Below are 23915 nucleotides of genomic sequence, written 5' to 3' on the forward strand. Positions count from 1 at the left end.
CCACTTTGCTACTATTGTGACCCCCCTACAGCCCATTGGTGGGCTACTACTGCTATCACGATCCCCCTACAACCCCTACAACCCATTCGTGGGCTGTTCTTGCTGTGCCATTGCATCTGTCCCTTGCATCGCGATTGTGATTAGGCCCCCCAAGGGGCTACCCTTGCAGTGCATTGTTACCAGACCCAGTCGGGTGGGCAGCCCTGCGCACCAAGGCAGCACCTCATTCCCTAGAAGGGGCTGCTGTGGACACCACACCCACTTGGGGGGCTGTAGCAACAACTACAATCAATTGCACCTCCTGGAGTTGTCCCCAAGGGGCCTTGCCTTGGAACACCTCGAATTCTTCAGGGACCTGCAAGGAAGAAGGTGCATCAAAATCATCCCAGAAAAGAGGTGCCCTCTAGATTGGACTGCAAGAACCCGCACATGTAAATGATATGTACTCAGATGCAACATAGTTTTTCCACACTCAATAGTAACAAAAGGTGTTGGATTCGAAGCTTGAAAGCTCACTAGACAAGAACACATGACGTGAGAAGCAACACAAGTACAAGGTCATTGGGGCAAACACACAGAAGGTTGATGATGCAAATGCCAAAGCATGTATATATGCAATTAAGTACATTTTCAAAATGCAAGATGCAAACATTGAGTCACTACTACAGAAGAGGATTGGGGAAAACAAGGGAGATGAGATCATGCATAAACTAAGGAATCGTATGCAAAAGGACCTGAACAAGTGGAAAGAGGAGATGTGAATAAGTGGAAGAATCAGCTAACCCAAATGCAAGAGGACATGGATCCAATAATAGAGGACAAAACCCAGCCACCATGCTTCTCTCCTCAAGGAACTAGAGGCACAAATTGCAGATAATGAAGCATTGGGAGCATGTACATAGTGGGAACCAACTACCTTTAAATGAAGAGCTGAATACAATTACTTCTTTCCATTCTAGAATCTTCTCCTTTCCCTCAATTATTTGCTGTTTGAACTTGGCATGTTTACCCTGCATATTGGCTTGAATGGCAGCCATCTCCTTCCTAAATGTCTCATTTACTGATTTGAGTTCTTTGAGGGCTTTGTTTGTTTTCTTTTCCTCTTGTGCTTGAAGGGATTTGACCTGCTCTTTGGGAAAGAAAGGTGCATGAGCCTAGAAGAAGGTTTTCATCTTCGATGCCTTAGAGGAGGAAAAAAGATGGAGCAGCAAAGCCCTAAATGTATTGGTAAGAGGCCTAGTAATGGGTGTCCCGATGGTGGATGCAAAGGCACTCATGGCCAAGATGGGGGTCAGCCTCACCTTTGAGGCTGCATGGCGAGTAGGGCATCTAGAAGGCCATTGATAATTAAATTCAGGACGTCCATGGATAGATCCACTTTCATGAGCATGAGAGCCACGTTGAAGGGAACCAGGACATATCTGGAAAATGATCTCATGCTCTTGCAGCAGCAAGAGCATCGAAGAGAGGGAATGGTACATGTAGTGGCAGCCGAAGAAGAAGGAAAATGGGCTGTCTATTGAGATGGGAAAGTCATAATCCGAGAGAGGACATAAATATGGGAAAGTCATAATCCGAGAGAGGACTGAAAGAGGAGGAGAGAGAGGTAGGGACAGCACATGATGATGTCGGGGTCAGGGGGTAAGGGGGCAGCACGGATTGAAGATAGCAGTTTGGAATGGCAATGGCACCCTATGGTTAGATCTGGGGGGCTTCTCAGAGACCTCCACCGACAGGGAGATGATATTCTACACCGAGACACATGAGGGTCCAGAGAGGTCTCGCCTTCTTCTCCTTCTATTCTTCCCCTGGCAGGCAACTTCTAGTCATTGGTAAAAGGGACAATACCACTCAGGTGTGCAAATGAAGTCTATGCACTTGCACTGTAGTGCCCTTCGACGAATTGCATCGTCAAGGGAGAGAGCAGAAGAGATATTGAGCGGGCAGGTCCACCGAGAAAAGATTACTTCTCTTGGCATGCAATGCATACCAAAGCACTGCCATTGATCGTCGTCGGTGCCGTCATTCATGGAGCAGGAGGAAATAATGGCTTGAGAAGACTACTAGAGAATAGAGGGAGTGGAAGGCTCTTGATAGACAGAGAGATAAGAGTAGAGGGAGCGGAAGGATCTTGAGAGAGAAATAGATATGCACTACAACGACCCTGCACCTGCATAGCGCACCAACCAGAAGCCATTGTCAAAATGTGAAATCGTCAAACTGTCACGGAAAGTGAAAGACTTCAAATTAATCGCTGACCATGAGCACAACGTCGACTGTCTTGCGTCAACGATCTTGCATCGCCAGAACGGGTGTCCATGGAAACGAACAAAGGCTTGGCCAGTGCTCAATGCAATACATAGCACGTCGCTATCAACGCAGGATTGGGATAATAAGGGCCTGCATGCAAGTTGCGCCCCTTTCTTTGTCATACGTGGGTGCATGCAAGTCACAAGGACTGTGAGGAAGGGGATTGCGCCAAGCAATCTCGTCAAAGGATTTGTGGAAGCTATTGCAATCAGAAGAAGCTTTGTCGACACCAATCCGTCAGAGAGATTTGGATATCTCCATTCGTCGCCAGCAACCAACCACGTACGCTGAATGGCCCACAAATCCGATTTTTCCCAAGGCTCCTTGCATGCAGGCGTTTCCCAAGCGCTTCCACGTTTCGGAAACGCCATGTACTGGGAAATGTATGGAAATGGCGTTTCCATACATTTTTGGACGTTTCCTGCAACCTAGCAAAAATGCATCAAACTCCTTCAACATATACTCTCCCCCCCTATCTGTGTTGAGGGAACAAGCTTGCATCCTGATTCATTCTCAACCATATTCAGCCACCTCTGAAAGGATGAGAACACTTCAGATTTGTCTTTTAAAGCATATACCTAGCAATATCTTGTGAAGTCATCAATTAGAGTCATGAAATATTTGTACCCCCCAATGGCATTTGTCCTCATTGTGCCACAGACATCACTGTGCACTAGCTGCAATTTCCTTTGTGAGAATTTTGGACAATTCTTTTGAAAAGGAAACTGATGCATCTTACCCAAAAGACAACCCTCACACACATGTTTGGAAACTGTGTGAGTTTGAGCTACATCATTTGCCATGCCCTGTGAATGTAAGTTTGCAAGAGCTCTATAATTGAGATGACCGATTCTCTCATGCCAAAGATGAGTTTCAGCAAGCTGTGAATCCGAAATAGCAAATGCTTCAATAGAAAGTGCAGCTGAGCGATGATCAAGGTGATAAATCCCCTTTTGCAAAGTGCCAGTGAGAACTATGGCATTGTCATCCACGAAGATCATATACTAAGCATCTATATCCATCAAATATCACTTTGAAACCTGAAGTGGCAATTGCTGAAATTGAAATCAAGTTGACTTCAATTCTAGGCACAAAAAGAACATTTGTCAAATTGACAGGATGGCTTGAAATGGATGTGAGCTACACATCTCCATTTCCTTTTACAGCATAGGAAGCATTATTAGCACTTGTGACAGCCCCCTCTCGAGGTGCATTAGCTAAGGAATGAAACAACTTTCTGCAAGATGTGACGTGCTTGGAAGCACCACTATCAAAATACCAAGACTGAGCATCATTAGCAGTAAAGAATGCATCAACTTTGGAGGGATCAAAGGAGCAATGGACAGCCCATGCCCAATCATCCTGGAGAGCATGTGCATGTGAGACATCTGTTGGCTCGTGGGATTCAATTGCATGTGAGGCATTGACTGTCAATCCTGCTTTCTTTTTCTTCGAAGCAATGCGCTTCCTGCATTCTGCAATTTCATGCCTTGGCTTGCGACAATAGTTGCATCTTTTCTTCTTTGACTTCTGCTGTATTTTGAGATGCATTGGAGGAATTCCACAGTTAGGCGCATATTTAGGCTTGCCCATAGGCTTGGAAGTCTTGCCTTTTCCTGTCTGCTGTGAAGCAAATGCATGATCAGGAATAGTAGCTTGCCTATTAGCACGACTTTACTCTTCCTGCAAAAGCAAAGTGACTAGCTGATCAAAGGAGTAGTGGTGTGGATTACCCATGGCCACTAGTCAAAGGGTTGTAGCAAACCCTTGATATGTATCTAGCAGCCCATTCAATGTGGTACTGACAAGCTGAGAATTTGGCACCACCTCATCAATATTGGCAAGTTGTTCCATGAGGTCCTTGACCTTTGTCAAGTATGCATCCATAGAGTCACCTTCATTCATGCTGACTTCCTGCAATTGCCTTCTTAAATATGCAACATGTGCCTCGTTGCGAATCTGATAAAGAGAAGCCAATTTGTCCCAAGCATCCTTTGCTGTCCTGCATGACCGGATGTGTGGAATAATGATTCTTGTGCATGATAAAGCAATACAAGAATGTGCATTTGCATCTCTTGCATCCCATCTTGTTTGTTCTTGAGTTGGAGGAGCAGCAACAGGGGTGCTAGAGGATAAAGCATCAGGAGGAGTACCTTTTGCAGAGGGACCAGCAGTAGGGGCAGCCACTGTAGCATTGGCTGGCCTCATATCAACCCCAGAAACAATGTTCCAAAAATGCCTTGCAACAAGAATGTGTTTTATGAGAGAAGACCACATCGGATAGTTGATGCCATCCAACTTATCATCTTCACGAAGAATGCCAAATAAATCATGATTGTTGCTAGCCATTGCAAATGGGACAAGTCAAAAAGCACTGACAAAGTGACCCAAAAGATAGCCTCAAGGCTTGGAACTACAAAAAATAGGACTTGCTGTCCAAATCTGAGAAAGCCCCAAAATAAGCTGTAATTTGCAAATGTGATCAAATGGCCGGCAATTTCTTGCCAAATTCACTTCAAATCTGAAAGTATGGTACATACTTTGATGGCCGTATGGACGGGTATGCAGGGAGACTCCCGTGCAGCCTCAGCTAGGAGGGCTTCTTTCTTCAGGGAATGGAAGGATTCTCCTTTCTTCTCTGAGACTACTACAGGGTTGAGGTGGCACTTTCAGCCTCAACCTTGGTTGTTTTCCACCTCACTCTGAGCGGGTTTTTTATTTATCCTCATGATTTCATGATGTATTCCGCTTTGAGCTTGCTCTTGCGGGTTTTTTCTCTTACTTAATAGAAGTCTCTTTCTTGGAAAAAAATAATAATCTGAAAGTATGGTGCAATCTGCCTGCAATAGACCCAAAAGCCCCAATTTGTATAGCAAAACTGAGCTAAAAATGAGGCAAATTCAAGAAAGCCCCAAATTCTCTGCAAATCTGCAATTTGCCTGCAGAATCGTAGCCCGAATGCAAAAGCCCCAAATGTCACCAAAAAATTGCAGATCTGCTACAATGTTTGCTCCGGACGGTACAGAATTGTACGGATGCCGAAGTACGAAAAAGTATGAAAATAAAAAAACTATACGGAAATCCGTACACCTGTACAGACAGTATGGAAATCCATACAATTGTATGGACAGGTTCTAACGCGCAGTACGGACAGCTGTACGGAATTGTACGAACATATTTTTTTATTTTTTATTTTTGGGAGGGGCGATAGTTGACGCGCCGCACGGAATCATACAGACAACAGGTCAGGGGGTCGCACGCCGTGATACTAGCTACTACCCCTCCCAAATGCTATCCTCCGAAGGAGAATGTGCTGCCTCACTCATTATCATTCTCAAGGGGGCCCTAGTCCGAGAGAACTGACCCAACCATCTACTGTCCATCCACATGCGGAGTCCCTCCCACTAGGACTCAAAGATGGCTAGGTCAATCTTCCTCATCCGCTGCCCTGCCCCTCGCAAACGCGCTAAGACGCCAAGCCTCACCTCTTCCTTCATGGGCAATCTGCTCCATTTGCCAAACGAGCCGGCCGGTGGTTCACTGTCCCACTGTGTGCAACCAATGTGAGTCCGCTGCCCGAGCATATGCCCATCTTGATCCTTGATCTTCGGGTGCCAGACGAGGGGCTGATGCTCTAACTTTTCTCTGCAACGGGGCTGAGGACGAATGAGGCCCCTTGCCAATCTCTGCCAGACCCTATGGAAGCTCCTCATCAAGGACTCCTTCCCCGTGAGGGGGGCCTCTAAGAAGATCCATCTGTGTGAATGCTGCCATTGCCCCCGAGTACGTGGGGTGTTCCTGAGAAGCTCTTGCTAGGAGAGGAGCTTCCAAGGCTCTGCGCCCGAGGTGAGGCCGTGTACCACCAACTTGCCCAAGAGGGCTCTGCTCTGCATCTCCAGATCAATGATACCCAAGCCTCCCAATGTCTGCGGCATGATCACTGTCTGCCAAGTGACTCGGGCTCTAGTATTCTGTGTGCCGTCCGAGCATGCCCAAAGGAAGTTTTGAACCAACCATTGGAGCTGCCCAATGTACCCTCTGTGGAAGCACTACCAGGAGGTGATATACCAGGCCATGGCAAGGACCCGGTTTGCCACTAAGGCACGGACCGCTAGGGCAAGTTTGGCCGAGCTCTAGCAAAGAAGCTTGTGTCGCACTCTCTCGAGGATCGGGACAATCTGCTACTCTGCTATAATATCAATACCCACCTAGCATCCGAGGTATCTCGCTGTGTGGCCTCGTGGTATCTAGTGGAAGCCAAAGTCCCCCCCCCCACTCTCAAATCTCTTGTGTCTCCTCAAAGCCTATGTCTCCTCAAAGCCTATGAAGAAATCTATGGATTTTGTCCAGTTGATCCTCGCACCCGAGGCCTCACAGTAGATAGCCAGGGATCTCCTGACTCTATCCAAGCTCGCTGTGGTGCCCTCTACGTACAAGGCCGTGTCATTTGCAAACACAGAGTCTACCTGTGAGGCCCACCACTTGTGATCTCAGGTAGTATCCCAAAGCCTCTGCCACAAACAAGAAGAGAAAGGGAGCGAGGGGACAGCCTGGCGGACCAAGCGAGAGAAAAAGAAGAAAGAAAGAAAGAAAGTTTATTAAAGTCTTCGGGAGACCGTGAAGGTCTATGAGACTAAAGAAAACTGATACAATGAGCGTGCAGGTGGTGATCGTCAAAGACCAATCATAGAGGGGCTGTCAAATGGGAGGCCGAAAAAAACCCTGCGATAGATGATTGGCCTCTGACGTCACGCGGCCTAGTCGAGCTCGGTCGTCGGGGGTGGCGGGTGGCCCTGTGGATGAGGGCAACGGTAACCCCAGTGGATGAGATGTCATGGACCCGGATGTGTGAGTCTGTCCGCTGGCGCAGCTGTCGTGGCTCTGGCTCTCGCTCACATCCGTGTCGTCGGCTAGACTGAGGAGAGGTATCCTGTGACTGGAAGAAATCAGTGATGGGCCGCTGAGTGTCCTCACGCTGTGTGTGCTGCACGTGTTGCCATGCTCGGAGAGAGGTATCTCAGTGGCGAGTCATCTCATGTAAGAAAGCGGCTAGGCATCGCTGATCCGAGAACTGCAGCATGTGTGGGAGGGGGCCGAATCCGTCGCGAAAGAGGCAGTGGTACCGGCCTCGAATGGCATAATAACCCTAAACTGACCGAGGGAGATCCGAAGCGCATGTGGTAGATGAAGCTGTGTGTAACCCGGAGGTGTGATGAAGCCCTCCTGTGAGATCTGGAGGCAGTGTCGGCGGTAGAAGTCGAGCTTCACAGGAAGCTCGGAGTGAAGAAACCATGTCCGCCAGGTGTGGAGCTGGAGCAGATCCGCTCGAATGAGCCGGTTGACCTCCTGGTCAGTGCTCTAGTGGTATGAAAGAACTGCTTTGTCATCATGTCCCCCTGTTGTACCCACCGGGCCCGAGAGGAGTGATAGGAGAACTCAGCCCATCGAACTCTGTGTCCTGAAGCTCTAGGCGCGTGCTCTCAAATCTGCCACTAAGCCACTGGGATGCTGGGTTCTGCTCCTTGAGCCTCTCTATGGAGGTGAGGTCTCTCCATAGTGCCCGCTCGTGCTCCTGAAGAGCCCTCCTTTGTCTAAGGGCTGAGCTTGCAACTCCTCACTGCTCCTCTGGATCACATCAACCACCCATGAAGCCCAGTCCTCACAAGGTGCTGACTCTAACTGCTGCCAAATCTCTGCCATAACTTGTTGAATCTCCTCATCCTATAGGAGGTCCTCTGGAATGCGGACCTCCTTCTGGGGAAGACCTTGGCGGGGCTGCTCTAGGTGGAGTACTGCTAGAGAGTGGTCTGACATCGTGGTGCCTGCCATAATCTCGGTAGAGCCGCCTCTATGCAGTGCCCAATCCCCAACGTAGAAACGGTCCAGCCTCTGAAGTAGCCCATCATGTCTCCTTTGGCCGAAAGAGAAGAGGAGGCTTTTAGGTATCCTGCTGAACTCTGGCTCTTGCCATGGGTCTCTGCGACTGATCATGAAAATTAATTGGTCCTAGGTGCTCCGCTCTGCTACTGGCATCTTAGAGAATGAGGCACCTCCCTGCTTGTCCTCCCCAAACTCCAGGTTGTTGAAGTCTCCAACAATCCAAGAGTCAACATCCAGAAGACACTCTGTCAGCCTCCTCCAAAAGGCCAGACGATGTTGTCTACACACTGGGGCATACACATTCAGGATCCCGATTCTGGACTCTCCCATCCTCACTCCCATCCAAATTGCTCGTTTTGGGATAAGCTCGTCTTGATCATAGACCTCTGGAGCCATTGTTTGTGAGACCGAGATGCAGACCCCTCCACTGCGTCCCACGGCATGGGACCACACCTTCGGGCCTCTCTCCAAAAGGAGATGGTGTCTCCGTCTAATGTCTGATGCTAAGAACATATGCTCCTAAATCAAAAGTATGTCCACTGCCTGCCCTACCACTGCCCTCTGTAGCTCTTACCGAAGGATCAGGTACTGTGGCGGTTGAGTACAAGCATGGTCATGGAGCCCATGCACGTCCCAACTCACTATGGTCCAGCTCATGAGGACGGGGATGTAGAAAACAAGGCTCTCCTATGGGTGGGTGCAGGTTTCAGAAAGACTGCCTTTTGTGACTTTGTCGGGGGTTTGGAGGGCAAGTAGTCCGTGTCTGTATGTCGGCGTACTAGGGTGGACACCGGCTCAATGCCAATCTTCCATGCCCACTTCATCATGAAGGAGACTTCCACATCGAACAAATCAGCACACGACTGGGGTGGCCAGTAGGATGCCTGACCAATCTTTGCCTCAAGCGGCAATCTGATAACCCTACTGCCAAACCACACATCGGCTTCTCCCGCGTGAAGCATAGCTGAAAATTGACCTTAGCACCATGGGCGTGCCAAAGGTCCAGTCCCTGTGGCCCCATCCACTCGTCCGTCATGCATGAAATCTCCTCAGCAAGTTCTTTAGCCTCCCCCCCCCTCCTTAGGACGTGCCTCAACTCCCCTGCCATTGGGCAACGGTAAGACAGTGCCCCCTTCCGCTTCCTCGTCGCAACATCTCATCCCATCTCGCCATTCGGGGGGGGAGCCAGAGGGAAGGGGCTCGTCCTCCGGTCAGCAGCTCCCAAACTTCAGCCTGGGCGTCCCTTGCCGCGATACTTTTGGAGATTGGGGCCCTGGAACTATCTAGAGATTCGGGACTCTTACCCTCTACCCTTGGAGGTAACGCTTGTGATCTTACAGCCCCAAAAAGGGAATTTGATCAGCGTCGTGGGATCTTAGACACACCCAATTTGGAGATTCCAGTTCGCCTCCACAGGGTTGGAGAAGTGGTCCCTAGTGGTATTTGATGCTATGTTGGGGAAGGGGGGGGGGGCGAAGGGCGGGAGGCGGAGGGAGGGTGACGGGTGGTGAGGATGACCATAGCAGGAGAGGCGAGGGGGGGAGGAGGGGGTGCGGGGAGCTCAAGAGGAAGGGGAGGGAGAGGAGAGGGAGAGGATCTACGGGGGGAGGGGGGCGAGGGGGAGTAGGGGAGACCACAGGCCCACCTTGCTGATCAGGCTCGTCGAGGCTCTGAATCCACTCCTCTTGAACATTTGTCAGGCTAACCTCGGGGTAGCTTCTGCCATCGTAGCATCAGGAGCTCCTGGGGCTTGCTGCTGATGCAAGGGTGAATGCGGAAGTTGGATGGACCTCCTTCACGAGATGATCAACTGGCTGAGCAGTGGCCCTTGCTGCCTGGGGGGGGGGGGTTTCTCCATGTATGGGCTCCTGCTGCTGCTCCTTCCGCAAGTACCTCCCGAACTACTCTCTCTCTCTCTCTCTCCTTGTGTCTAGCCCGCTGCCTTCGGCGCTTTCGAGCTAGTTTTCTTGGTTTCTTTTGCTTTTTAACCTGGGTCCAGTGCCCTTCTGAAGGTGTCAGCGAGGGGGTCTAAGACTCGTGCTGCTCCTGTTTGGAGGGGTGGTGGGACCTGGCCTGTTGACTCTGCCTGCTCTATGGTGGTGGGCCCTAGCCTGCTGACTCTACCTGCTCTGCGGGGGTTGGGGGGAGGAGCCCGATCTTGGCCACGAGGGCAATCTCTAGCTAGATGACCCATCTGCTTGCAAATGAAGACACGGGCGTGGTAACCCAAAAATCTCCACTCACTGACGAAGTGTATCCCCCTCAAGGGTCTTAAGGAGGATCAACGACTAGTCTGATCTTGGGGACCCCGTTATCTGCTACCACTGATGCGGCTGAATCTGGCAGGGACTCCAGCACAGTGCTAAACGCTTGACCAATGGAGGGGAGGATGGCTCTATATTCCTTTGGGAGCCCCGAGAAGTGGGGCGTAACCGGAAAACGGGAAACATGGTGTGTCGTGTCCATGTCCTCCACTGTAAAGCCATGGTACCAAGGGAAGAGGTACACTAGGTGCGGGTGAAGGAGGATGGGGTTCTGCTCTACAATGCCAAGGCAGTAGTGGGGGAGCTCAACTGGATGAGGAAGACGCTTCTTCTGTAGATGGTGACCTCCTGAGTGTGGTTGCCCTCTAGTGCCAAGCTCGCTTGGATCCACCACTCTCGCACCTGTCTCCTTGTGGGTGTGAGGTCCACAATTCTGCTCATGATCGCCTTGTCGTGGTGGGATTGAACTGCTTGATGTACCTGTTGCTTGTTGGTTGGAGAAAGAAGGACCTTATTAGCTGTGGGATTCGAGGTGGTGCTGCCATAGAGCCCCTCTGGCCAGACCAAGGGTCACCACCAAGATTTTCTCTCCGAACAAGCACAAAAGCTCCCGTTGCAAAGGAAGAAGAGGGAAAAAACCGTAGGGAAGGAGGCGAAGAGGGGGGGGCGGGATGAGGCGGAGAGATGGTGAAGGAGGAGACAGAGATGAGGTGGGGGGGGGGGGGGGGGGCGGAAGAAGACGGGCTGAAGGAAGGAGGGAGAAGGCGGGGAGGGAGATAGAAAAGAGGCAGGGAGGCGGTGGGGGATGGCGGGGAGGAGGGGGTGGAGAAGGCGGGGAGGAGGAGTTGGAGAAGGCGGGGAGGAGGAGGTGGAGGGGGGGAGGCGGGAAGGACAATAGAAGGGAGTGGGAGGGCAACGGGAATCTCTGGTGTTGTTTCGGAGACCACATCTGAACATTTATGCTCTCTCTCTCTCTCTCTCTCTCTATATATATATATATATATGTATATATATGTATATATATATATATATATATATATATAAGGAGACATAGATGAGGTGGGGGGGGCGGAAGAAGACGGGCTGAAGGAAGGAGGGAGAAGGCGGGGAGGGAGATAGAAAAGAGGCAGGGAGGCGGTGGGGGATGGCGGGGAGGAGGGGGTGGAGAAGGCGGGGAGGAGGAGTTGGAGAAGGCGGGGAGGAGGAGGTGGAGGGGGGGAGGCGGGAAGGACAATAGAAGGGAGTGGGAGGGCAACGGGAATCTCTGGTGTTGTTTCGGAGCCCACATCTGAACATTTATGCTCTCTCTCTCTCTCTCTCTCTCTCTATATATATATATATATATATATATATTTATATTTATATATCAGCTTCTATCTTTATTCCATTCTCAACTTCTATCTCTACAAATGTCCAGTCCACTTGCAATTCCCCATCTACTCCAGCATTAGGCGGACACATTCCCTCCCTCCCAGTGTCACTTCCGTCTCCAACTCCTTCCACCCCCTCTCTTGTCACCACCACTCCTTTCACCCCTCTCTTGATCCCATCACACTTGTTTCTACAGGATCTCCCTTGTTTCCTTTTCCTTCACCACCCATCATGTGCACAACAGAAAGAAAGAAAGAAAGTTTATTAAAGACTTCGGAAGAGCGATGGGTCTATGAGATTGTGAAAATCCTGATACAACAAGCTGTGGTAGTGGAGCTACTAAACGAGCGTCCATACCAAAAAATGCAGAATGGCAGTACTAAGTCCTAAGTACAACATAGTCATGTCGATGGTCGACTATATATCAATCTCAGCATCATCATCAATATCATCATCATCCCCAGCAACAGCAAGATATCAGGATGGATGAGGCAGTGGAGGCATGAAGTCGGCAATAGAGTGCTGTCGGCCACTCAGAGGTGCGGTCCTGGCACGTCTCCTGGTCGTAGCTCTGCGTCTAACCAGGGCTACTGTGACCCCCATCGGTCGGGCTCCGACTCTAAACAAGGAGGGGATGTCTCCAAGTGTGATCTGTATGTCGACCCTCTGTCTGAGCTATCGGGTCACGGGCTCCGGGTCACGGTCATGTCGAGGCCTCGTCTCATTGGGTCCATGTGATCTAGCTGAAAGAACTCCGTGATAGAGCTCTGAGAGGGATCAACCGAGGAAGAGGTCTGCTCCTGTCTCCGTGCTTGGAGTATCCTCTCGCGGTGTCTAAGTGCCTCATGAATGAAACCTGCCAAACACCGCTGGTCTGGGTAGGAGAGGAAACGGGCTACAATCCCATAACTATCCCTGAAGAGGCAGTGGAAACGTCCTCGGATCTCATAGTACACAGGACTCCTGAAGATGAAATGCTCCTCTGTCTCAACCTCCTGTATGTCACATAGTGTGCATATGCGCCGCTCCTTGGGTAGTCGCTCTGCTCTGCCACTCTCGATGCGAAGTCTGTGTGAAGAGACCCGGAATTGCCCAAGAGAGATCCTCATCGAGTGATAGGTGAATTTGTGTGTATCCTGGTGGGTCAATGAAACCCTCCGTTGTGATATGTAAGAAGTGATCTCTGTAAAAGCTAAGCTTCATTGGGAGTTCACTCGGTTCCAACCAGGTCCAAAAAGTGTGTAGCTGTAGTAGATCGTCACGGATAACCTGGTTGACCTCGTGTGATAAGAGGGGAGAGAACGGAGCATCCATGCTATACTGAAAGGGAGGTAGTCTATCCATGTGGAGCTCCAGTTGCTCAAACCATCTCTCTGTACGTGCATACCAGCACCTCTAATCTCCTCCTGCTGCAAGTGCCATAGAAGAGAATAGAGCTATCCATGGTAGCCTGCTACGCCCCGAGGTATAATCCCCATATTCCCTAACTCGATACAGATATGTGATGACCTAAAATGCAACATCTAGTGGCCCCCAACAAGGGTTGCCGTACATCCCCGCTGGGCGAGCCAAGGAGTCAAAAAGCAACCCCTTGGTGCGTGGATCCTGAAAGTGTGAGCGGAAGCACTGCCTCTCTAGCCTGGCCAATGAGGCATACCCTCTACTCAAGCCCACATGGAGCCCATCGAGAACCTCTCTTTTTCATATGCCCACATCCTCCTTATTCCACATGGGAATTCTAAAAGGATTCTTCTTGACTGCACACTCCTCCACATGCCTTCCACACACTTGGCATGTGGCCTCTCTTATATTATTGAAACACATGGACATGATCCCACCTCTTTATATGACTCACTCTTCCTATTTTCTAAAAAATCCATAATATCCCATACACCTATAACTCTCACCCCATATCAAGGTATTTATAATTCATACCTATGGTATTTACAATGATCCATTCCACTCATCCTCTCAATCCCATACAATATCTTAGAAAATAGAAATAAGTGAGAGCCGCTAGGCTATCACTTAATACTCAAACTCTTATCAACAAACATAGAGAAAAACAATACCAATGCCAAATTAAAAATATCAATTTTTGGCGTCACATCCTTCCCCCCCCAGCAGATCCTCTCTAGTGATAGAGATTGTCTGTTGGCCCTCAAGGTGGTCGAGCATGTGCCTGCATCGCGGGTCTCATAGTGAAGCTCGGTCCGGAGAAGATAAGCCCAAGATAAGTGTATGATGGAACTATCTCAACAGATGACCCCGCAAATGTGAACTAGGTGTCTCTGAAGCCCCTCTGCTGAGGAAGATAAGAGAGCCACGTCATCTGCATAGAGCAAAATCTGGATCAGCGTACCCGCCAGAGAGCAACCTACACACCCCTGTGTCTGCATCACTGTCTCAAGCTCGTCAATGTAGAGGCCAAACAAGGTAGGCGACAAAGGACACCCTTGTTTGACCCCGATGGTACTCATGATCTCGTCTGTCCACCCGGATCCTGCCCGAACTCTGCCAGAAACTCTCTCGTAAATTGCCATGACAGCCCAAATGATCTCCTGGTCATAACCCACGTCCTGTAGGTGCCATATGAGGAAGATGTGTCTATGTTGGATCTTGCTATCTCCTTGCGGTTAGCAAATGATGGTGGAGGTATTTGGGCCATGCATAGGATGATAAGGAGGAGAGGGAAGAGATGGCAGCATTCAGTGTCTTGGGACAGGTGGTCCAAAATGCTCGTCGTGTCACCACAATGTAAATATCCTAAGTCAAAGTACAGTTGACCATTTATTTGATCATAATTAAAGAGTTTTATATGTGTTAATTATGGTCAAAGAGTTATTTTAATGGTCAAAGGATTGACTACGGTCAAAGATACTTGACTCTAGTCAAGTAAACCTGACTGCGGTCAGAGAGTGTTGACTTCGGTCAACAAGACTTGGCATGCGCCAAGAGGGTTAACCCCGGTTAACCAAGATGTGCCAACTTCGGTTGGAGAGACTTGGCTATAATTAAGGCGCCTTGACCTTTGGTCAAAGCTCTTTAATTATAATCAAGAGTGTTGACTCCGGTCAACTAGAGAATATATATATATTTATTTGTATATATATATTTGTTTAGATGTGCACATGTGTTCAGTGGGGACGCCCACCGTGACTAGGATTAGTCCACAGTGTGTTATTTGCATGCAAAGCGCTAACAATTAATGGGTACCATGGTGGTGCGCTTTAATTAATTGTTGCAGGTACTAGGAAGGATTATTTTTCCTAAGCGTAATGGGAGCCTGACAAGCATCTAGGAGACGGTTCGTGTGACCGAGAGCTTTGAAGACTCCAGAATGGCCCTTAGTGGCATGTAATAGGATTTAGTCTAGATTTTAGACAAGTGGCATGTTGCCAATTTGAATGGAGCTTGAAGCTCTTGTAAGAAAAGGGATTATTCACGTTTTGTAAGGTGGAGATTTACGAGATAGCTCTACGCTGAACTTCTGTAACGGATTTTCTTGGATAAATAAAGACCTTCGGGGGGGTCCAGCCCGACGATTTGTCCTGGGCCCTAGTGCATCTTCAGAGAGAGGGAGTGAGGGAGAGCTTTTGAGAGCATAAATCCCGTCGTTTAAGAGTGGTGATAGCTGTCTTTCACCATCCGTCTGGTTTTATTGGTATCAGAGCAAAGGTTCACAGTTTTTTCAGGCTGTGACGATCCCGCCAGGGAAGAGCTTGGTAATATGGGTCGTTGGATGAAGGGCTGAAGGTCAGCGTAAGAGGGCAAATTTGTGGCGCAAAGTGATCAGAAATGATTTCCTTAGTTCGGCTATTGACGGGATTCACGTAATCTTACGGGAGATCATCGACGGGTATCAAGCTACCTATTGCCTCGGGAAAGGATGCGTAAGCTGTGCTCATGTAAGGCCAGCCAGGTTCGCGGGAGATAACGAAGGACCAGTGGTTTTGACGCTCAAAGTTATGCTTGAGAGATGCCTGCACCGAACGGGTGTTTTCATCGTTCGTTGCTTGAAGAAATCGAAGGTGGAGGCCTGATGGTTAGGCGCACGTACAAGGTCCCGTTACAGAATCTCCAGAAGGCGCGACGCGCGACGACCACTGCATAGCCAAGGTTTGAAACCTTTGGCTGTTGCTGACGTGGCCAGGGTGCCACCTAGGCAGACACGTGGCACACAGGTGACGTGGCGTCCGCACGTGCAGGCGCTGATGTGGCGGATGGAGCGGTGGGGTTGATGATGTGGCACTGACACGTGGCAGACAGCTCAGCAGCTGATGTGGCAGTACACGTGGCAGACAGCGCAATTGCTGACGTGGCATGCACGTGTGAGATGACCTGGCATTCTGACAGGTGACATGGATGCTGACATGGCTAACCAGGGGTTAATCTAACTCAACCTTGGTAGTGGACTGGTTAGAGGTCCAGTTAGTTGACCCAACCAGACCAGTCTGGTCACTGCAACCAGATTGTGACCAGTCCAGTTGGCCCAGTTGCAAACTAACCAGACCAGAACCAGTCAGTCTGGTTAGAGTAACTAGCCAGTTACTCTATCTGGTTACTGTTCTTTAAAAAAAAAAAAGGAACAGTTGCAGAGACTGTTTCTGCTAGCAATTTTCACCTGCTTGTCAGACTTTTACTGTAAGAGAAGCAGCAGAAAAACAGAGAAAGCAAAGAAAACAGAGAAAGTAGATCTCTACTGTCAGAAAACAGCAGAAAAACAGAGGAATCAGAGATTTGCAGAAAAAGAGTATGCATGCCTTTGAGCAGTAAAAAGAGGGAAAAACAGATGCCTTTTGAAGCCATCTGCAGCAGCCAAAAAAGGGCAATATAGTTGTTGATGCTTTGGTAACTGTGTGGGTATATGCCTTGAACTGATAGCCAGTACTGGCATAGATTGTGAATGCAAAACACCTCTTGTTGAGGTACTTTTTCTGTTGGAAAAGCAAAGGTAGTGTGCATCAGTTACCTGCACGGTGTGAGAAATCTGCAGATCTCAGAATATGGATCAATCACCTATCCAGTGGGATTCACAAGATAGGGATGTGCATCCAGGACAGAGAAATGTGCCGCAAACTTAACAAGAATTTGAACAGATGGTACGCACTCGTATACAAGAGCTGGAAAATCTCAAAAGGGATCCCAGGGCTCAGCATTTGTTTCAAGAAGAAGCTATGCCTAATCCAGTATATGACGTGCCAATGCCAGAGGCACACTCTCGTGTACAGCCTGAGAGAGAGAGATCTCATAGATCTCATAGGAGACGGTCCCATAGTAAAAAGAGATCGAGGCATCATCACCGATCTCCTAGTCCATCACCGTCTACCTCGAGTTCGACTTCTGTGTCTTCTTCTTCCTTATCAGATAAACCATCCAGGAAAAGAAGGAAACACGAGAAGTCTAGGAAGAGAAAGTCTTCCAAAGAGACCAAGGAATTTAAAGAGGGAGGAAAATCTGTCAAGTTTATGACCTACAATGGATAGTATGGTCATACAGACAAAGCATTGCAGTTTATCAGACAGTTTGATGCTGCATTCGGTACAGAAAAATTTTCAGAATCCTCCAAGTTAAGAATGGTCAGTTTACACTTGACAGCAACGGCTAGTGCATGGTGGAGTGCACAGACCACAGATGGGTCAGCCCCAAGGAAGTGGAAGGACTTCAAGAAAGCCTTCTACCAACAGTTTATGCCTAAACAGTTTAGAGACCATGTTCTTCAAGACTGGGACAGCTTGCACATGGATGCAGGAGATACAGTGGATGGGTACAACCAAAAGTTTTGGGATGCTTATTTGCAGGTTGCACCTTTCAAAAAGATCTCCAAAGGCACCCAAATGAGGAAGTACAGAGCAGGTCTCACTCCAAGAATTCAGGCAGTAGTGAATGCTTTGGGGGCAAAGAATATTCAAGATCTTATGCATTCAGCTTCAGTAGCGAGTCTTGTGCCGCTACAAGATCCATCTACAGTGCCATCCTTGCATGCAGGACGTGCTGATAAAAAGAAAACTGATTTTCCAAAATCAGAAAAGAAAGAATACCCCAAGGCTGAAAAGAAAGGGTTCAGCCTCAGAAGCCGAGGGGTACTCAGTTTTCAAAGACTTATAAGGGCAAATCTCTATTCACCCCTGAACAGATAGCGGAATTCCATAGAGATGGGAAATGCTTCAGGTGTGGTAAAGAGGGGCATGTGGCTGCCCAGTGCCCAGAAAAGCCTGCAACATTGAAGGGAAAAGAGGCAGAGAAGCCACGAGGACCGCAAAAGCCAATGGCGGGGGGAATTCCTGATATACTGGGTCATACTTTGAACCCAGAAGAACGAGAATTGCTGCTATCATGGGGCAAAGTTAGAGACCAGCAAGCGCTATTTTTATTTGATCCAGGGGCTACTGATAATTTCATATCAGAGGATCTAGCCCTGAGGCTGGGAATAAAGACGGAAGAGTTAGGCAGGGCTTTGGATGCCGATCAAATGTTTTGTGGAAATCCTGTGCCAGTTACTCCCTTGATAGGGAAGCTCCGTCTTCATGTTCAGAGTTATGTGGATCAGGAAGACTTCTTCATTTCTCCACTGAAACATTATGATGTAGTTTTGGGGATGCCTTGGTTTCACCGCAAGGAAGTGAAGTTGCCAGGGGAGTTACCCCCAGAGAGACCAGAAGATCATCAGATAGAGTTAATTCCTGGTAGTGAGCCACCAAACAGACCCCCTTATAGAGTCAGTGCGACTCAAAGAGAGGAGATTATGGCTCAGGTACAGGACTTGCTGTCCAAAGGGTTGATTCAGCTCAGCTCGTCTCCTTTTTGTTCCCCTGTACTCTGTTAGTACAGACTGTTAGTACAGAAGAAAGATGGTTCATTCCGTATGTGCGTCGATTATCGCGCACTGAACAAAATGACCATCAAGAATAGATTCCCTATTCCGCGTATTGATGATGTCCTGGATCAGTTAAATGGAGCTTCAGTTTTCAGCAGGATAGACTTAAAGAGTGGCTACCACCAAGTGAGGATACAGCCTCAGGATGTGCACAAGACAGCATTCCGCACTACATTCGGGTTGTATGAATACTTAGTGATGCCTTTTGGGTTGACAAATGCTCCAGCCACATTCAATAGAATGATGGATCGCATCTTCCGGAAGTACCGGCATTTTACGGGTACTTTCTTTGATGATATCTTAGTTTTTTCTAAGATAGAGGAAGACCACAGAGAACATCTTGCTATAGTGTTTCAAGATCTGAGAAATCATCAGCTCTATTTTATGCAAACAGCAAGAAAAGTGAGTTCTTCTTGGAAGAAATCCACTATCTGGGGCATATAATATCCAAGAATGGGATACAAATGGATCCAGCGAAAATCCGTGCCATTCAGGAATGGCCAGAGCTGAAAACTGTGCATGAAGTTCGAAGCTTCTTAGGCCTGTGTTCTTACTACAGAAGGTTTATCAGACATTTTGCTGATATCGCAGCTCCATTACATGACCTCACTAAGAAAAATGCAGCCTTCACATGGGGATTATCACAGAAGAAAGCATTCAATACACTCAAGGAGAAGTTGACTACAGAGCCTATTCTGGTAGTCCCGGATCTTTATCAGTCTTTTGATGTGGATTGCGATGCTTGTGGAGAATGTGTTGGGGCTGCATTGCATCAGAATGGTCATGTAGTAGCCTATGAAAGCAGGCGACTTCGGGATGCGGAAAGATATTTAGGAATCTATGAGAAAGAGTTATTGGCTGTAATTCATGCCATCCATACATGGAAACACTATCTTTTGGGTGCAGATTTTACTGTCAAAATAGATAACCAAAGTCTGAGATACTTTTTGACTCAGACCAAGCTTTCCGAGAAGCATATGAAATGGGCAAACATGCTGTCAATGTATCATTTTCAAATTGTCCATACTCCAGGAATTCGGAACAGAGTGGCAGATGCCTTGTCCCGAAGACCCCAGGTCAATAATGTAACTATTGCTTATCATCAGGACCTGGAAGGCATGAGGGAACAATATGCTCATGATTCTGATTTTGGTGAAATTTTACAGCAAATGCAAGAGGGGCAATCCACTTGTCACTATTCCCTGAAAGATGGGTATTTAATGAAAGATGATTGCCTATGCATCACCCAGGAGATGAGGAAAAAGATTTTGGGGGAATGCCATGCACCTCCCTATGCTGGACATAGAGGAATTACAGCAACAACTCTAGCACTAGAGAGGTATTTCTTTTGGCCAGGAATGCGGAAAGATATACATCAGTTTGTTACTGAATGCCTTATGTGTCAGAAAATGAAGTATGATAGACGGAAGGCACCTGGCCTACTTATGCCTCTTCCCGTGCCTCAGGCACCATGGGAAAGTATTACAATGGACTTTATTTTTGATTTGCCGAGATCAAAGTCAGGGAATGATGGGATTCGGACTATCATAGATAGATTCAGCAAGCAAGCTCATTTCATTCCTGTTCGCAAAACCATAAAGGCAGATCATATGGCTAAGCTGTTCATGGCACAAATTTTTAAACATCATGGTATGCCTAAGTCCATTGTTAGTGATCGAGATCCCAGAATGACCAGTCTATTCTGGAGAGCTTTATTTGATAACATGGGGACGAATCTGAATCTTTCTTCTTCTTTCCATCCCCAGACAGATGGTCAAAGTGAAGTAGCAAATTCTACCATTTTGGATATGCTGAAATGCTACGTGGGTGACCAAAGTTCAGACTGGGAAAAGTACCTACTGTTAGTAGAGTTTGCTTACAGTAATACAGTACATAGCTCTACAGGGAAAGCCCCTTTTGAAGTCATATATGGGAACGTGATTTTGCCACCTATATTGAGGACTAAAGATGAAATATTTGCAGCTGATCAGTTTGTCAGAGACCTCCAGACAGCTTACAGCCAAGTCTGGACAGCAATTGAAAGGTCTCAAGAGAAACATAAAAGAGCTGCAGATAAGCATAGGAGACAGTTAGATCTCAAGGAAGGGGACTGGGTACTTTTGAGGTTTGAAAAAGCTAGGCTCCGCAAGTTTAAAGGCAAACAAAAAGTGTATGCAAAGTTATCTCCTAGATACTATGGCCCTTTCAGGGTTACAGAAAGAATAAATGAGGTTGCATACAGATTAGCATTGCCAGAGCATTGGAGGATTCACAATGCATTCCATGTGAGTCTTCTAAAGAAATTTCAAGGACCAGAGCCTACAGAACCAGTATCAGAAGATCCACCAGAAGTGGATGAGCTGGAGGAAGTCCTTCAGCCAGAGCAAATTGTGTACCATATCGTACGTAAAGGCCCTCAGGGTAAGGAGTTTTACAGGTATCTTGTAAAATTCAAGAATTATACGGCATTATGGATGGACAAAGATATGTTATCCGATTATCCACAGCTTTTGGATGTTTACAGGGAAGCTTTTCAGTTGAGGTCAACTGAATAGAAGCCGAGGGGATGTCACCACAATGTAAATATCCTAAGTCAAAGTACAGTTGACCATTTATTTGATCATAATTAAAGAGTTTTATATGTGTTAATTATGCTCAAAGAGTTATTTTAATGGTCAAAGGATTGACTACGGTCAAAGATACTTGACTCTAGTCAAGTAAACCTGACTGCGGTCAGAGAGTGTTGACTTCGGTCAACAAGACTTGGCATGCGCCAAGAGGGTTAACCCCGGTTAACCAAGATGTGCCAACTTCGGTTGGAGAGACTTGGCTATAATTAAGGCGCCTTGACCTTTGGTCAAAGGTCTTTAATCATAATCAAGAGTGTTGACTCCGGTCAACCAGAGAATATATATATATTTATTTGTATATATATATTTGTTTAGATGTGCACATGTGTTCAATGGGGACGCCCACCGTGACTAGGATTAGTCCACAGTGTGTTATTTGCATGCAAAGCGCTAACAATTAATGGGTACCATGGTGGTGCGCTTTAATTAATTGTTGCAGGTACTAGGAAGGATTATTTTTCCTAAGCGTAATGGGAGCCTGACAAGCATCTAGGAGGCGGTTCGTGTGACCGAGAGCTTTGAAGACTCTAGAATGGCCCTTAGTGGCATGTAATAGGATTTAGTCTAGATTTTAGACAAGTGGCATGTTGCCAATTTGAATGGAGCTTGAAGCTCTTGTAAGAAAAGGGATTATTCACGTTTTGTAAGGTGGAGATTTACGAGATAGCTCTACGCTGAACTTCTGTAACGGATTTTCTTGGATAAATAAAGACCTTCGGGGGGGTCCAGCCCGACGATTTGTCCTGGGCCCTAGTGCATCTTTAGAGAGAGGGAGTGAGGGAGAGCTTTTGAGAGCATAAATCCCGTCGTTTAAGAGTGGTGATAGCTGTCTTTCACCATCCGTCTGGTTTTACGTCGCCTTCGGTTTTGGGACAGGTATGCGCGGGTGAAGCACTCTCTGCATTTGGTGGGTCATCTCCATGATGATAGTTCCAGTCAGTTAGCCATTGCATTATTTTCATCCACCGGTCATCAATTACCCCAAACTTACTTGCATCAAGGAGGTAGAGAAACGGGTCCTTGACATGAGACAAAATATGCAAAATCAACAGGACTGGTTTTAGGAAGAGAGGGCAGCATCGAGAAACAAAGGTCTGTGCTGAAACAGGAGCAAGGCAAGCACGACAAAGACATCCCAAGAAAAAACAGCTTTGGCAATAGAACTAGTAGATCACAAGCATGACAAAGCTTCATTGTAGACAGAATACAGACCTGCAGCAAAAGACTGACAGGGTTCAGCTCAAAAACACTCTCTCCCTCTCACAGGAGGCATGTTCCAGTTCCTCCAGTACTTTGGCTTAGTGTGACCAAGAAAAGTTGGAGCTCGAGAGTTGGAGCTCGAGCAACAGCTTCTTCTCCAATATGCACACCACTTGTGTGAGATGATGTATCTCTGCTCTAAGTGTGATGCATTGGAAGCCACTGTGAGTACACAAGAAGGCGCCATGACTGCCATGGAAGGCACCACCAGAAAATACGGAAAGAAGGTTGCTGCCACCTACAGAAAAGGCTGTGTGGAGTGCAAAGAAAGGTGAAAGGAACTTCAGCACGTTGTCAAAACCCAAGGGAGTGAAGAAGGAACAAATACATATATCAGCCACCCATTCTTGTGCCCACTCACTATTTTGGAATGTCTACTATATAGTCTGTCTCAAGGTGCCATTGCCCTTGTAGAACTCTACAAATCTTCTAGGTATTCTCTACCATTATCACTTCTTCAACATTTGAGCTATTCTCTACCATTGTCATTCCGTTCAAGGTTTCTTCGTGCTTGAGCTTCTGCCATTTCTTTGAAGGCTTTGAATATTTCAAAGGTTTTGGATCTCTTGTTTTTAAAGTAGATAAACACTTTCCTAGTGTAGTCATCAATGAAAGCAACAAGATATTTACTTCTTCCGAATGATGGTGCGTCTAGGAGATATCTTGTAACACTAGTGTGAACCAAGTCTAGTAGGCCATGTGCCTTGGTTCTTTGTGTTGCTCACCATGTACAAATCCTTCATAGAACTCCCATCTCTTGATCCTGGGTTAGCCATGAACCAGATTGCTCTTTTACGTGAACTAGAGAGATTGGAAAATTCAGGTGTCTAAGCCTTTGATGCCACAATTTACTTCACAATGAGCAATTGTGCATGTTGTTGTGCCAAATCACTCATTGCTAGGAACGGAGAAAGGGAGTGTGTGAAAAGGGATTATATGAATAAAAAGAAAGTAGTAAAAGAGAGAAAGAAAAGAGGATTGTGAGAGAAAGGAATTGCCTGCTTGATTAAGGAAAGAAGAAGGTGCTAGAACGGAATGATAAGTCCAAAAAAAGAGAAGAGGTGAGAGTAAAAAGAAAGAAATTTTATTAAAACTCTTTTGGGGGGGAGGGCGCAGCCACGGGGGAGGGAGGGAGGGAAGGGGGAGGAAGGGGAGGGTAGGGGCAGGGAGGGGCTCCGGTAGTAGCCGCAGGGGAGGGAGGGGAGGGGGTGCACTGTGTGGCCGGAGGGAGGTGCGGGAGGCAGGTAGGGAAGGTGGGGGGAGGGGGGGAGTGTGGAAGAAGGTAGGGGAGGGGAGGGAGGAGAGGGTAGGGTAAGGGGGTTG

General features: G+C 47.7%; 1 protein-coding gene across 1 annotated transcript in view; it reads left to right on the top strand.

Moving 5' to 3' along the window:
- Nucleotides 1-23915, top strand: part of LOC147904290 (uncharacterized) — a 79150-nt gene that overhangs the window by 53403 nt on the left and 1832 nt on the right. The gene's annotated exons all lie outside the window — the stretch shown is intronic.

The sequence above is a fragment of the Dipteris shenzhenensis genome, chromosome 2 (genome assembly GCF_047967505.1).
Source record: "Dipteris shenzhenensis isolate YYH24624 ecotype China chromosome 2, Dip_SZ_1.0, whole genome shotgun sequence".
NCBI lineage: Eukaryota > Viridiplantae > Streptophyta > Polypodiopsida > Gleicheniales > Dipteridaceae > Dipteris > Dipteris shenzhenensis.